Consider the following 16,603-nt stretch of genomic DNA (forward strand, 5'->3'; position numbering starts at 1 on the left):
TGAAATTACTGCATCAAAGGGATAATAATTTTTGTGGCTCTTTACAGACACCAGCAAGCTGCTCACCCAAAGGAGTACATGTTGTTTGAGGGTAAAAAGAAAAAACTGGGTTTCTACAAAATAAATTAATTTTCCCCTTTTTCAAAAAATATTCTAGCGCCTGATAGGTGGCAGGCGTCATGCCAGAGGATGGGGACTGGGATGATCAAGGCAGGTGGGTCCCCGTCTTCAAGGAGCGCAGGGTCGATTCCGTACAGGAAATGACACGCTAGCGGTGACTGCTTCTGGCCGAGGAGGACTGAGAGCCCTTTGGCGCGGAGAGTGGACAGAAGAGAGGAGGGAGCTGTTTGCGAGCACCGAGAAAGTCTCCCTGCGTAGGCAGCGCATGACCTGAGTCTTGCAGAATGAGTAAGAGTTTGAGCATGGGTTTTATATTTATTTTACTGTAATTCTCTGGCCTTTTATCAAAAAAAAGTTTCCCACTCTTGGCACGGAGAACGTTGGTGTAGTCGTAAGCCCCCACCGTCTAAAGCCTCTTTCCATTTCCAAAAAGGAAGGAAGGGGTTCTCTCAGACTGCAGGAGCAGGATCTAGGGTCCAGGAATTCCCAGCGCTGAGAGGACTGGAGAGGACCCGAGCGTGGGGCGCCGGGTCCCCGGGAACCAGACCCAACGAGTGGCCCCCGGGAGAGAAAAGACGCGCCCTCGGCGCTGGGCTCCAGAGGAGTCAGCGCAGCTCCATGTGGACGGGGAAGACGGTGAGGGTGCTGGGGCTGCCAGGAGTGCAAGATAACAGAGCAGCCGGCAAGTGGGCTCCGAAGGGAGCCGGGCTCCTCAGTCTGGGACCCCGAGGGGGCAGGCGGGCGGGGAGCGGGAGAGGGGCGGAGTTCCGAGGCCCGGGCAGTGGCAGCCGCCCAGAGGGTCGGCGCGGGGGGTGGGGGGTGGGGGGGCTGCTGTGGCCGGACCGGACAGCTGGCGCCTCTCCGAGACCGTGACCTTGGCATCGGGAGCTGGGCCCGCGTGGCGTCCTGAGCTCAACTTCCAGCCCATTCTCGTGTAGACCCACAGCTGACGGGCCGGCGCTACCCCTGGTGAGGGAGCACGGGCCAGGGCTGCAGGTAGGACCAAGGTCGGGGAGGAGGGTGGGCCGGAAAGCACCCCAACGCAGGGCGGGCAGTGGCGGGGTCCAGGGACCGCAAGGGCCCAGGAACCAAAGGAAGGGCGCACGCGGGAGCACCTCAGCCCCGGGAACACCGGGTGCGGGTCTGTGCGGGAAAGTCAGGGCCAGGTTACAAGACCAAAAAGACTTCCTGGGCACAGGACCAGACTGTTCAGTTACCCCCAGAAGGAGCTGGGGGTCGCCCTCTCTGATGAACCGAAGTGCGTGCCAAGACACGGACTGTGGGTAGTGTCTTGTGCCTGCGCCTTGTTTCTGCCTGTGGCGCGGTCAGAAAGAACACACACCTTTCCGTGTATGTTAACAAGGCAACAGGCAGCTTTCTAGTGTCTTCGGATATTTAAGGGAGGGCCACAGTGTCAGCACCCATCTTCCTTGGCCCAAGCCTCCAGGTGTCTTGAGGACAAAGGAAAAAAGAGCAAGAAGAACCAGATGCGGTTTTTTTTATTATTTTTAAAACTATTTTTAAGAGATAATTTCAACAGATAACACATGAGCATGGGTTTTTTAAGGTTTATTTATTTTGAGAGGTGGGGAGCGGCAGAGAGAGAGGGTGAGTGAGAGGGAAAGAAAGAATCCCAAGCAGGCTCCTGTGCTGTCAGCCTACAGCCTGAGAAGGGGCTTGATCTCAGCAACTGGAGATCATGACCTCAGCTGAAATCAAGAGTGCCACGCAGGCACCCGATTTTTAAAATCAAACAATGCAAAAGTTAATCTCTAGAGATAGTATTTATACCAGCATTTGTATCTATAGCTCATTGTTTTTACTCATATCCTTTCTTGCTCTGTCCCCTCCTTTTGATTCTTTTTTTTAAATTTTTTTTTAACGTTTATTTATTTCTGAGACAGAGAGAGACAGAGCATGAACAGGGGAGGGTCAGAGAGAGAGAGGGAGACAAAGAATCGGAAACAGGCTCCAGGCTCTGAGCCGTCAGCCCAGAGCCCGACTCGGGGGCTCGAACTCACGGACCTCGAGATCATGACCTGAGCCGAAGTCGGCCACCTAACCGACTGAGCCACCCAGGCGCCCCTTGATTCTTTATCCTACCTCCTGCCTAATGAAAGTACCAGAGGAAAATGACATCATTGCCACTGCCCACACCCCATAATCTCCAGTGTTCCCAACTGGTACCACCCCTGCTGTCTTCAGAATCTTTCACTGGGCTGGCCCTTGGGGTAGGGAGCCCACTACCATGACATTTCATTTACTTTCCCTAACTGTCCCAGCATTCGGGAAGAATCCATGATGAGTACTATACTATCTGTTCTTTCCCTTAAACTAGTCTTTCCAAGTGTAATTTAAGTAGAGTCTGGTACTGAGGGGGAATTAATGAAGGCTGTTTCCTAAAATGCACTAGATTTCCAGGAATTCCAGAAAGCAGAACTTGGCCAATTACACTTTTACATTGCCTGTCCCTTCTCCACCCAGGACCAACAGAGTGGCAGGCATAGTATTCTTCCTCCGTAAGAATCTCAGAAAATAGGTGTTTTATACTTGTAAAGGGGCTCAGGGACATAGCTTTGTGGCAGACCACCAGGAGGGAAAGATGTAGAAGAGTTAGAGGGGAACAGAGAAGTAGGAAGGGAGGAGTAGGCCAAGACTCTTGAGTGGAAAAGAATCCTGGAGCACAGGGCCCTGTCATTTAGGAACAATCATCAGATAATTCTGCTAAAAGACCACACATGTGGCTTATTTCTGCCAACAATCAGCACAATCAACTCTGTTCCAAGGCTTTTACTATGCAAGGCCAAAATATATTGAGAAATGGAAAAAATCAGCAAATAAACCCCTTTTTATCTATATGAGAAAATATAAGTGGTTTAAATTATTTTTAATGAAATAATAAGTTTTTTAGGAATTATGCAGAGTGTTTAAAATAACCTAATAGGTACTCCACGTCACTACATTTTCCTTTATTTTGTTCACTTTTTTCATGTTGCATGACCTAGACCTGGATCCCACACATGTCAGAAAGTTCAGGTTGGTTAGAAACTGCCCTTTCTAAGAAGCCTTTTTGAATGGAGGTTGAGAGGAGAATGGATTAGAAAATAATGACTGATCCTTGTCATAGGGTAAGGAAACAATGAGGAGGAATGAATTGAGTACCAGCTTGAGTCTCATAAGGAATCTTTGTGGTTTTTCTTCTCAAATTTTTATTTAAATTCTATTAGTTAACATAGAGTGCAATACTGGTTTCAAGAATTCAATGATTCATCACTTAACATATGACACCTAGTACTCATCATAACAACAGCCCTCCTTAATGCCCATCACCCATTTAGCCCTTTCCCCATCCACCTCCCTCCATCAACCTCAGTTTGTTCTAAGAGTCTCTTATGGTTTGTTTCCCTCTCCCTTTTTTCCCCTCCCACATGTTCATCTGTTTTGTTTCTTAAATTCCACATACAAGTGAAATCATATGATATTTGTCTTTCTCTGACTGACTTATTTTGCTTACCATCATACACTCTAGCTCCATCCATGCAGTTGCAAATGGCAAGATCTCATTTTTTGATGGCTAATATTCCATTGTAGGGGCACGTGGGGGACTCAGTTGGTTGAGCATCCAACACCTGGTTTTGGCTCAGGTCATGATCTTGAGGTTCATGAGATTGAGCCCTGCGTCGGGCTCTGCACTGTCAGCACAGAGCTTGCTTGGGATTCTCTCTCTCCCCCTCTGTCTCTGCCCCTTCCCCACTCATGCTCTCTCACTCTCTCTCAAAATAAATAAATAAACATTTAAAAAAATATTCCATTGTATATACATACCACATCATCTTTATCCATTCATGAGTCAATGGACATTTGGGCTCTTTCCATAGTTTAGCTATTGTTGATAATGCTGCTTTAAACATTGGGGTGTATGTACCACTTCAAATCTGTATTTTTTTATCCTTTGGGTAAATACCTAGTAGTGCAATTGCTGGAGAGTAGGGTAGTTCTATTTGTAACTTTTTGAGGAACCTCTGTAATGTTTTCTAGAGCGGCTGCACCAGTTTGCATTCCCATCAACAGTGTCAGAGGTTTCCCCTTTCTCCACATCCTCGCCAACATCTATTGTTTCCTATGTTGTTGATTTTAGCCATTCTGACAGGTGTGAGCTAGTATCTCATCATGGTTTTGATTTGTATTTCCCAAGGAATCAGGTATAATTCTTCAGAGAACTGGACAATGAATAAGAGGTGAAGGAATCATTCTATCCATTCATTCATTCATTCATTCATTCATAATGTTTATAAGAGTGCCTGGCTATGTGTCAGCAACTGGGGGAAAAGTGGTGAAAAAACCAGGCAAGATCTCTGATCTCCTGGAGCTTATAGATGCTTTGGGGAGGCAACTGTTAGTAAAATAACAAACTATTAAATATATTTTTATAAACTAAAATAAGCTCCCTAAAGAAAAGAATGTTAGTTCATTGAGGGTGTATACAGACTTTACTGCATAGACCAAGGAAGGCTTTCTCAAGGAAGTTTCCCTTGAGCTGAGATTCAAGAGTAGGTGGAAATATTGGAGATATATGGTTTTGAGATGGGACCAGAATGTATCGGCTAGACATTGCATTTGGCTGCTAGTGAGTTAGTAATCAAGAAGTCTGGCTGCCATGTAGTGTTTTCCATATGGCATGTGTAGACATGTAGAACTGGCATTTCTGGAATTTGGGGAGATATTCCTTGTTCACACAACATCATTTATGCCGTCTTGAGTTGGTCGTGGCTTTCCATTGCTGTCATTCTTGCTTTTAAATTAAAATTTCAAATTAATTTCATTTTTATTAGTTTATTTTATTATGCATAATAAAATATGTGCATTGTGGTTCAAATATGAATATTTCCCATTGTAGAGGCAGATATGTATGTAACTGCCATACCAAATTTGGCTGGTACAGTGACAACTCATTGTTATCATTTTCCCAGTACTTTCTCAAGTGAAAATAAGTGTGGTAGGTAGACTACAATATCTTCTCTCCAGTCCTATCTTCTGCTCTAATTGGGAGGATGTCAAAATGTTTAGTTATCATAAAGCTGCATGTACTTCTTCAGAGTTTTATATTCAGTCCCTCAGTAAAGAAAAAACGTTACTAATTACACTGATGCTGTAAATAAAAGCAATATAAATCTCACAATGTATTGGCATGGGGTGCTCTGACCAAGCAGCATACTTCATGTACAAACAAATATTTTCATTCATTCAACAATATTTGCAGTTAAATTTCTGTAAGCCAAGCACTGGGCTAGATACTATGGATAAAACGGATTAGTAAGACATGGTCTCAGCATTTAAGGAATTCATAGGAATCTAAGAGGAGGGAATCATTTGTCCATGGAAGGATAGGAAAGTGTTGTGGTTGCCATAATGAAAGCATAATTAAGGTACAGTGATACACAGGGAATGGAGTAGTCAATTCTACCAAGGAGAAGAGGGGCTGAGGAAAGGTTCATGGAGGAGTTAACACTTGAGATGAATCTTGAAAGATGAGACACTCCACAAGACAAACAAAGGGAAGAGGGCATTATAGAGAAGGGATTTATGTGCAAAACCAGAGGTGTGAAATAGCATGTCAAGGTCCAGGACCTGTAAGCAGCTCAAAGAGCTGAGGCATTAGGAGCAAAGAGGGACTCATGAAGAGACAAGGCTGGAGTGGTGGGCAGGCCAGGTCACAGAGAACCTGCATGCCATCACATGGATAACTTGGTGGTTAAAATATGCATCTGAAATGATACAGACCCAGGTTTGAGTCACGGCTCTGCCACTTTCTAGATGTGGAACCTTGGTTAAGTAACTTGACCTCAATAAGTAATAGCGGTGAAGGTTGTACCTCCCTTATTAGGTTCCTGCAAGAAATGATAAGTCATGTGGTACGTGGCAAGATTATGCGTATAGTTAATATTGGCTTTTTTTTATTATTATTATTATTTATCCTAATGCAAAGGAAGCCACTGTAGGGTTTTAAGTAGACTTAATGTGCATTTTGGGTTAGATCATAATCATCCTGGCTGTATATGGATGCTGAATTAAAGGGGGGCAAGTTTGGAACAGAGAAACCACTTACAGAAATTATAACCATTCAGATGATGATGAGGATAGCCCGAACCATGGTGGCCATAGCAGTGGCCATGGAGAAAAGGAACCAATGCTAGAGATGTCTGCAATGTAAACTCCACAAAACTCAATTACTCATTACTTGTGGGAAGTGGGACTCTGCTCTGTCATATTTTGGTTCTGTCATCTAAGTGATTTTAGGATAAAGGAAAGGAAGCCATGTGTCAACCGGGACTAGGGATCAGGTATCTAGGAAGTGCTTCTGTGTTAGCAGAGGACTTAATGATTGGTACCAAAAAAAGCTGTCTTTGTAACTGAGAAGACTCCTTGACAACTTCTATGTCACAACGTAAAATAGTACTGGGAAGGCTTAGTTGATCCATAACAAATAAAATCCATTATCTCTCTCATCTCTGGGAGGCTTTTCGTTCAAGGTGAGTGAACAGTAGACTTCATCCATTTGCCACTGTCATAAAGTGGCACATACAACAAGCACTCATGCCTTGTAGTTTTGTTTCTATTCTTGCCTGACACCAGCCTGATTGAATTTTTTCTCAAATGCTCTCTCAGAATCCAATATGCACAGGCTGAGGTGCCTCTATCAAAGCTAGTGAGAATGAGAGGATTGAGGTGCTCCCTATTTTATAATGCAAGGTAGTCTTGGTAACCACATCATCTGTTCCTAAGATGGAAAATAATCCAGATATGTGTGATAGTGTTTGCTGAAAAGTTGCTGGGAACTTTATGCCTGTTTCCCCCAAGTCTGGATCCTAGGAAATGCTGACTGAATGTTGGATTCACTTGCCTGAACAATTTTATAATTACTTGAAGCCGCAGAAATGAACAGACATTATAATTAGGCAGGGCCAATGAGTTAGGTGGTAAAGTGTGAAATGAGAAAAAATAAGGTCTGCCTCTGCCAGAGACAGAGAGTTTGGATAAAAGTGGATTTTCCAATCTCTGTGACTTTGGGCAACACATCTCACCTCTCTGAGCCTCAGTTTTTACTGGTGGATATTCCTTTGAATATCAGTAAAACTGAGGTAGTGTCTCCTTCAAAGGGTGGTTGTGAGGTTTAAATGAACTATAAATGAAAAGTGTTTAACACAATGCCTGCAAGGTAGCTATTTAACTGGTCTGTATCCTTTGGCTCAGCTCCTGTCTGAAATCTTTTTTTTACACTGAAAAAGCAGGAAGAATCAAGATTTCTTAGGTTAAGTAACCTGAATTAATTGGCTTTTATGTGTTTCTCATCCATAATTGATTTTTTTCCCCTGGGAACTGGGGTGGAAATCTGTTTTCCTCCACCCTCGGGGAATGCTTATCAGTATGATGGGGACAAAGGTAATATGATACCCGCGGAGAGAAGACTAATTTTAGCTATTCTTTCAACAAGTCTTTCACCTACATACAAGAAAAATTACTAATAGTAAGAAAAATGAAGTGATTTGACTTCTTTCTCCCATGTTTTTTGTTGTTCGGCATTCCTAACAAGCATGTTTCTTATTTATTTGTTGTTTTTCATGTAGAGAGAAGCAGGCTCAAAAATATTGTAACCATTTCCCCCAACCCTCAATAATAATTATGATCTGTTTGTCCTTAGAAAGAAAGTTGTTTTTTTCCTCTTAACAGAAGTTAATGGTTGAAAAAAATTATCATATCCTCCATTTAGTCCTTCTAAATATTCTATAATTTGACATAAGCATTTAGTTTAGTTCAATAAACATTGGTTGAGCTCCAACTGCATGTCAGGCATTAAGTTAGCACTACACACTCAGGCCAGCCTTGATACCCAGATCTCCAGTCTGGTGGCCCCTGCAGAAGAGGATGGGTAGGCAAAGGTGTGTGTGTGGGGGGGGGGGGGGGGGGTTGCCAGCTGATCAGAGAAAGCCACTGAGAAGGGAACCTTCAGACTGAGGTTCTCTACCACAGCTTCAGACCCCTGGTTCATCAGATCATGAGTTCCTTCAAGTCAGGATCCTGGTCTGTCCCTCCCTATGCCCCAAGGCCCTGTCCAAGAGAGCCCTTTTGTGCTATTTGTCAATGGAGAAACCAAGAAATAAAAATAGTGAGGAGGCCAAATGGTCTTCTCTTTCTGTAGTCTTAAAAATGAAAATATTCCAAATAAAGTTTCACTCTGCAATTATCATCTAATTTTCACCATCATCTTTTGAGAGGCAGCACAGCATGGTGGTTTAAAGTCTGGGCTTTGGAGTTAGACTGCCTGGGCCTGTGTCCCAGCCCTACAACTTACAAGTGTGTAACCTTGGGCAAGTTATTTAATCTCTCTGTTCTCCAGTTTCTTTATCCATAAGCTGGGGTTATTAATATTACCCACTTCATTGATTATTTTTTTATTGACTTACAATTGATACATATTAGTTTCAGATATACAACATAATGATTTGGTATTTGTATATACTGCAGAATGATTACCACAATAAATCTAGTTAACATCCATCACCATACATAGTTACATTTTTTCCTTGTGATGAGAACTAAGATATACTCTCAGCAACTTTCAAATATGCAATACAGTCACCATGCTATACATTACATCCCCATGACTTATTTTATAACTGGAAGTTTGTACATTTTAACCCCCTTCACCCATTTCACCCACTTCACTTTGCCCACTTATTGGTTGTTAAAAGATTTAAATGAGCCAATACACATTGTTCAACCTCATCAACTACAGACAGCATGTCTTACTCGGTGTTAAAACCCCAGAATCCAGCTTGGTGACTAGTACATTGGAAGAGCTGAATGAATGAACAAATCTCAGTACTGTAGACTGCTAAACCAGTCTACTTTCCTAATATTAACTCACGATCCTCAGAACATCCCAAGAGATAAATAAGGGAAATGAACAGGTATCATCATCTCCATTTCTCAAGTGAGGGCACTGAAAGGTGGAATAACTTGCCTGAGAAAACGTGACTATAAATGACAGAGTAGATTAACACTCTGGACTTCATTTATTTCCAGCTCTCTACCCTTCCCACTATCTGGCTGTCTCTTGATCTTATGCAGGTTTCATGGAATTCAAAGGATAACCAACAGCAAAAGTGAACACATAGAGATAGCTCTTTTAGCCTTCTGAAGAAATGAACTTCTTACTGTAAATATACTCCATCAAATTGTAACTTCAAGTTAAACTTGAAGTTTGGAAAGTTTCTTTTTGGGGGGTGTGGGGAGGAAAACAGAGGATATTTTATGGGAATGAGGAAATTCTTTTTTTTTTTTTTTAAGTGTAAAAGTAGCAGAGAATCATGAAGGAAAAATACTGATAGATTTTATTACATAAACATTTAAAAATACTTATCTATAAAAGTCATAACTAAATTAAAAGGAAAATAAACTAAAACAAATTGTACCAATTATGCCAAAAGGTTAAGTTTCGGTATCTTATTTAAAAAAATTTTTTTTAATGTTTATTGTTTATTTTTCGGGGAGAGAGAGAGAGAGAGACAGAGTGCAAGCAGAGGAGGGTTAGAGAGAGAGAGACAGAGACAGATAGAACCTGAAGCAGGCTGTAGGCTCTGAGGTGTCAGTACAGAGCCCAACATGGGGCTCAAACCCAGAAATTGTGAGATCATGACCTGAGCTGAAGTCAGACACTCAACTGACTGAGCCACCCAGGAGCCCCTAAGTTTTGGTATCTTAAAGAGCTCACAGAATTGAATAGGAAGAACACTAAAACTGTGGTTTCAAAAAAGTGGGCAAAGGATTTAACAGTTTTCAAATAAGGAAAAGCACAAGGTTGGTGAACATATAAAAATATTTTAACTTTACCTGAATAAAAGGAATAAGAACTTTTTTAATGGTATGCCAGTTTGTTTATCAAGAATACTAAGACTTTAAATATAATGCTGGTGGAGTGGGATGAAATGGCTATCCTTGTAACATTATCTGGAAAACAATTGCCTTAAAATTGTGGCCCTTGATTAAGGATTTCAGTTCTGAGACTCTGTCCTACAGAAGTCATCAGGAATTAAAGATTTATATCTGAAGATGTTCTTCACAGTGTTTATTTATGAAAGTGGAATAGTAGGGGTGCCTCGGTGGCTCAGTCGGTTGAGCGTCCGACTTCAGCTCAGGTCATGATCTCACAGTTCGTGGGTTCGAGCCCCGCATCAGGCTCTGGGCTGACCACTTGCTCAGAGCCTGGAGCCTGCTTCAGACTCTGTGTCTCCTTCTCTCGCTGCCCCTCCCCCGCTCATGCTTTGTCTCACTCTGTTTCTCAAAATAAATAAATGTAAATAAAAAAAATTTTTTTTTAAAGAACGAAAGTGAAATACTAGAAACAACCTATATGTCCAATAGTAAGGGAGTAGTTAAATAAATTATGGTGTGGGGGGGGGGGGGAAGCAGCATAGTCTAGCAGCTAAAAGCATGGATTCTGGAGCCTCACCACCTGGGTTCAAATCCTGGCTCTGCCACATATTAGCATGTAACCTTGGAAACCTCACCATGCCTCACTTTTCTCACCTACACAAAGGGGATGACAAGAGTACCTACCACATAGGGTTGTTTTGTGGCTTAAATGAATCAACATCATTCACAATTCCAAAATTTGTATCTTTATTACCAGCAAAATATAATTGAACTGACATAAACTGACACAACCTTATCCCACTTACTGTACCCATATTCTGTGACTATCGTCAATCTTAATCCTTTTCCATGGTTTTACTTTCCATGCAGAATCTCTAAGGTCAAACCTAACTGGAATCAGGTGTATATACTTGGAGCTAATCTCTTGGCCAAGAAATTTTTCTGATTCCTCCAGCCCAGGACTTTGAAACTTTAAGGTTGGGGATATTCTTAACATGTAGATTGCTGAGCTCCACACCCGGAAATTCTGACTAAGTAGTTCTGGGGTGGAGTCAAATGTCTGTAATTCTTACAAGCTCCCAAAGTGATGCTGAGGATGCTGATCCATGGACCACACTTTAGGTAGCCCTGCTCTGATCCATTCCTTCATTTTTATCACCCCTTGTATAGTATCTTTCTTATTTGAACATTTTAATCTCTGGAAACCCCAACTTGTTTTTTATGTTATCATTCTCCTATTCTCTCCTTACTACACTGTGCTTCTATTTCCAGAAGTAGTAATATAATAAAATTTTATATCACTTTCTAAGCACTTATGATGCTCCAGTAATGGTCAGTGCTTTATCCATATTATTTTTTTTCATCCTTCCAACATCCTCATTTTGGAGGTGAGAAAACTGAGGTCCTAGGACACCTAGTAAGTGGAAGAGCAAGTCCTCTTGGCCCCAAAGCTCAAGCTTTTTCTATTTTACTGTCCTATCCCTTTCACATGGTGGTACATGTCACCAGGTCTCTAGTCAACATGCCTTCTCGGTCCTGCCTCAGCTGCCTAGCTCTTGCCTAGTCTCCAATCTAGAACCCCCTCGTCTCCTCATCACCTATCCAGATCCCAGCCAGGCCTTCTATGCCAGGAAGCTTTCCCAGCTACAGCTGCCCACAGCCAACACCCCGCCACATCTTTTGTTTTTACCTGGGGATTTATCATATGTGTTTATGTTTTCATATTAAGGGATTTTTGTCTTCCTAACTGAATTTGGAACTCCTTGAAATCCAGGCCCATCTCATGCATCTCTGGGTTCCCCTTGGACTAGCAATGGTGGGGACTGACTGCTTCCCTTACCCACCCCCCTTCCTACTCTTCTCCTTTCCTAGCCCCCTATCTCCACCTTGTCCTTTCCTAATTTGGTGAAATCAAGCCACATCAACAAGAAGACAAAAAAAAAAAGGCCAACCTTAACCCTTCTTAATCTCCCGCCTCCCTCCACTGCAGCTGTGGGTGACTTGCCTTGTTGTTCCACAGTATCATGGGAAGGAACTTTTCTATGAGGCCCTACATTTGGCAGAGAAGCACTAGCAATGCCCTATAACACTTGGTTCTTCTTGAGGGTTTCCAGGTACCACCCCTCTCCCTCCATATTTACTCAAATTCCATTTCCATTATTTTGCTTCCCAGTTTCACTCTGCATCCTTGTCTTCATTCAAGTATGTCAGGAGTTCTCAACTGCCTATTTCCCCTAATGAAATGAACTATTTCCCCTAATGAAATCTATTAGGGCCAGTATGGTGGGACCCATCCATTTGGTCTGTACACTTTGGTATTTTCTCCCTTCCCTTCTTCCCCTCCTTCCCTCCCTCCTTCCATTCCTGCGTTCCTCCTTCTTTTTGAGGTCATTATTCCTGTTATTGCTTGAAAGGTGTTATCAACCCCCTATGACAGCTTATACATCTCAGGGTTTAAAATCTTCCTTTTTTAATTTTCATTATCTCCTTGTAAGGTGTCTGCAGAGCAGCTGGGCCTCATAGCCAAAGAGTGAGATTTCCCATGGTGCTTTCATTTCCTCCCTGTCCATTAGTAGGAAAGTACAGGTTGTGTTTGTGTTATAGCCTCATGTAGCTACCCTGCTAAAAATGACAGCACTAGTACATTATGGTAGATTCAATTAGTTTTCTTTTTTTCAGAAGGTTTTTTTCTGACCCACATTTGTGAGCCACTTTTGTGGTGGCCCTGATGCTTTCCTTCAGTACCTCCTGTAGTCTGAATTCCTTCTATTTGGTGCCTCATTCCATGTGCTATTCTTGGTAGCTTTCAATGTGAAACCCTAAGAAAAAAATTCTAAGGAATACCATTTACTGTTTCTTTAGTGTTTACAATGTATTGTGCTAAGCATTTTTATACCTTGCTTTGTTTGATCCTATCAAAAACTTTAGTTAGGTATTATCCCAATACAATGGAGAAACTGAGGTTTAGTGAGGTTAAGTGACTTGCCTGAGGTCTCACGGCCAGTAAGTGGAACAGCCTACATTCAAACATTTGTCACATAATTCCAAAGCCCATAGTCAAAATTTAGTTTCTGGGAGATTTGTTCTATTCTTCAAAAAACGCGATAATTTTGCCAAAAGTTCTCTCATATACTGCCATGATGGTATAAACGGAAACACCCTTATTGAAGGCAATTTGGCAACACATATTATAATCTTTTTGAATGTCCTTATCCTTTTAATCTAGCAATTCCCATGACTGAATTTATCCTAAGGAAATAATCATTAATATGTGCAAAGATTTAACCCTAAGGGAGTTCAAGGAGGCAATATTCATAATATGAAAAATTGAAATAGGTTCCATGTCCAACAGAGGAAAATAAATATGATACACAGAGGTAATGAAGTACCAAGTAGTCATTAAAAATTATTTGGAAAAAGAATATTCAGTGGCATAGAAATGTGTGCAGGATATAGTAACTACTATAGGATTTCAGATTACACCCATTTTTGTAAAAACAGATACTACAAAATAGATTCAAAGAGAAATGATACAGAGCAAGAGACACAGATATGTAGTATACATCAAAAATGCAAAGAGTTGTGAGATTAAGGGGATAGAACTAAGATTAATTTTTACTTTCTTTTATTGTTTTTATTGTGCACCTTTCAAATTGACATTGAAGCTTTTTAAAACTTATTTTTCTTCTTTAATTGGAAAAATGTCTGTGTGTTGTTTGAAGACATAGAATCTTTGGCACTCCATCTTGCGCATTCCCTCTGTTAATGTTTTTATGCTAAAGACATCTTGGATTGTTCTTTTTGTCCACCCACCTGGGGGCTAAGCTGGGGAGCTGATCGTATGTGTTGGAAATGTCTGCATGAAACTAAGTTCTTGTCTGGTATTTTGTGCCCTGTGGTTCAGGTAGCAAATTCAGAGCTTGTTTGATCCAAATCCTTTTCCTGGTCTAAACTAACTAAACATCCTCTCTTCCCTCTGCTACCTGGTTGTGTGAACCCTGACAGACCTCATTTTTCCTCTAGAGCAGTAGCCACTTTTCCTTAACTTCACTCACACTGTGAAGAAAATTTCACACTTTTTTAAAATTATAAGATCTATGAATGCTGTTCATATTTACCAGTGCTCCTTTTTATATTTATTATTTCCTCCACAAACAACCATTTCTACTGACATTTGAGTTCCATCTTCTTGGTTTCTTTAATGCAGGCTTTCGTTAGTTTTTTTTTCTCTGACTCAGTGCACTTTGGTTTCTTGACCTGATCACCTTCCAACCGCCTCCTGCAGCTGACTCACATCCATCTCCTCCAACTCACCACATTGCCTCCCCTTCTTTCAGGTCTCAAGGTGTCTTTGGAAAGTGCCTCCCATTCTTCCTTCAGCTTTTCCTTCTGCTCTCATCACTTTGATCATCTCTCTGCTGGCTTCCTTCATTGACCCCTTTTAAGTCCCCATTTCTGCTTCTAGAGAGTCCACCTGTCTGTCTTTCATCTATTTATACTTTCCATTCAGCTGGTAATCCTTAGTCTAATCATTTCAGCCTTTGATTTGGACCTTCTCTGAAGTGTTTTTTTTCAGATATTTTAAAAACAAGTTCCACCACTCAGGCTCCCTGAGGGGGGTGTGGAGCTTTCTAATTCATGCTTTTTCTTTAGAGCATAACCAATTGTAGAAGGAATAGTTTAACCTTAGAAAATAACTTACTAAAACAAAATATCAGTTAGCACTCCTTGTATTTAAAAAATGTATATATTGGTTTTTTTTTAAAAGCAAGTAATCTTTGAAAAGAGAAAATTATCCTTGACCAAAAACAAACACAAAAAAGCTCATGACACAGTATTTCCATCTCTAATAATAATAATAATAATAATGTAACTGAACAAGTGTTAAAGAAGTATTTGAAAATATGTTAATTGAAATATTGGTTGTAATAGCAAAAAGAAACTAAGAAATATCTTAAATACCCAGCAGTAAATGCTTGGTTATGTAAGTTTGATATACCACTAATCACTATGAAGTCATTAAATATGACTATTACATATGTATGGAAAGAAATACATATTGTTTAATGAAAAAAACTGGGTTGCAGACCAGAATTTATGACATGATCCCCTTTCTGTAAAATTATACATGTATGTGTATATATAGTCATCAAAAGATCTCTTGGTGATGGACTTTGGGGTGATTTTTAATTTTCTGTTTCTTTTGATTTCTTCTTTATACTTTTGTACATTGCTAGCATATTTTACAGGTAGCAATTCTTGTTTTTAAACCAAAAAACACTTATTTTCTTTTCCTAGTAAATTACATAACTAACTTCAATTTTTGATTCTTCATTTTATATTTTCCTAACATTTTACAATGAAAATATCAAACATTGCTTGACTTATTATGAAATATTCATACTAGAGATATGTAATATATATATATTATATGAATATTAAAGAATAATAATAAAATGGATACTTGCATGCCCATAATCAGTTTAAGAATATTAATTCTTTGGAACCCCTCTGTGCCTCTAATCAAGCCCATCCTGTTCCTTTCTCCAAAGAGATTAACTACTGCCAAATTTGTATTTCACATTCCTTTACTTTATAGTTTTATGAAATATATGTATGTTCAGTTCATTATGCTACAACTTGTGTTACTTTAATACAATGAGTAAGGGAATTGTGTCAATATACACAAAAGTTACATTGTTTATATAACGTTTTTCTCCACACATAAATGTTCTGTACTACTAAGGAGCAGTAGCTAACTGCAAAGTATACTAACACAGCTGAAGGCATCAAACTGAATTTCTGTACACAAAACCTACCCATCCCAAGTTCTTCTCTTGATTTCTTTTAGACTTATACCCTATCTGGGAAGTGCTTATACCTAAATAGGAAGTGCTTGTTACACAGTTCTTCCTGATTTTCAGGCTTAGGATCTTTGCCCAAAAGCAGCTTCCTCAACCTTCCTTAAGCCTTCTTCTAAAAAGCTATCTTCCTCTTTTCTATAAGATAAATTCTAATGTTTGCAGACATATTTACTTAAGAATGTAATATGTCTTGTAATTATACTAATGTTTTTATTAGGATTTGTATTGGTTTTATTAATATTCTGTTTACAAAGTTATCTAGAATTTTTTCCATAAGGAAAACAGTCCATAATTTCTGTTACTATTAATGCATGGTTTTGAAGAATGAGAGTGATTTTTTTAAATGCCTATATTATATCAAAAACATCTGTATCCCTAAACAATAGTTTAATTTGCATTGTTTTGAATTTTGTATTTGTACAAATGGAATCATGCTGTTTGCATTCTTCAATGTGCATTTTAAAAAATATTGTATTTGTTAAATAATCCATGTTAATGACTATAGCTCTGGTTCCATTTTCACTGCTGTACAGAATTTCACTCTGAGTGTGCCAAAGCTTATCTATTCTCCTGTAGATCAGCAATTGGTATTTGAAATTTTCTGATGTTATTTTTTAAATGTTATTATAAACAGTTTTGTACATGATTCCTTGGCACATATACAAGAGTCTCTAGGGCATTCTACC

At 40.2% G+C, this 16,603-nt stretch overlaps 1 protein-coding gene across 2 annotated transcripts in view; it reads left to right on the forward strand.

Moving 5' to 3' along the window:
- The first annotated feature begins 224 nt into the window (after positions 1 to 224).
- Positions 225 to 16,603, forward strand: part of CASR (calcium sensing receptor) — a 78,029-nt gene continuing 61,650 nt past the window's right edge. Inside the window, exon 1 of one of the 2 annotated variants that reach the window (XM_060639797.2) lies at positions 225 to 762. The gene's annotated coding sequence lies outside the window, so the exon portion shown is untranslated. The remainder of the gene's footprint in view (positions 763 to 16,603) is intronic. The other variant, XM_060639798.2, reaches the window with a different exon arrangement.

The sequence above is a fragment of the Panthera onca genome, chromosome C2 (assembly GCF_046562875.1).
Source record: "Panthera onca isolate mPanOnc1 chromosome C2, mPanOnc1 haplotype 2, whole genome shotgun sequence".
In the NCBI taxonomy this organism is placed as follows: domain Eukaryota; kingdom Metazoa; phylum Chordata; class Mammalia; order Carnivora; family Felidae; genus Panthera; species Panthera onca.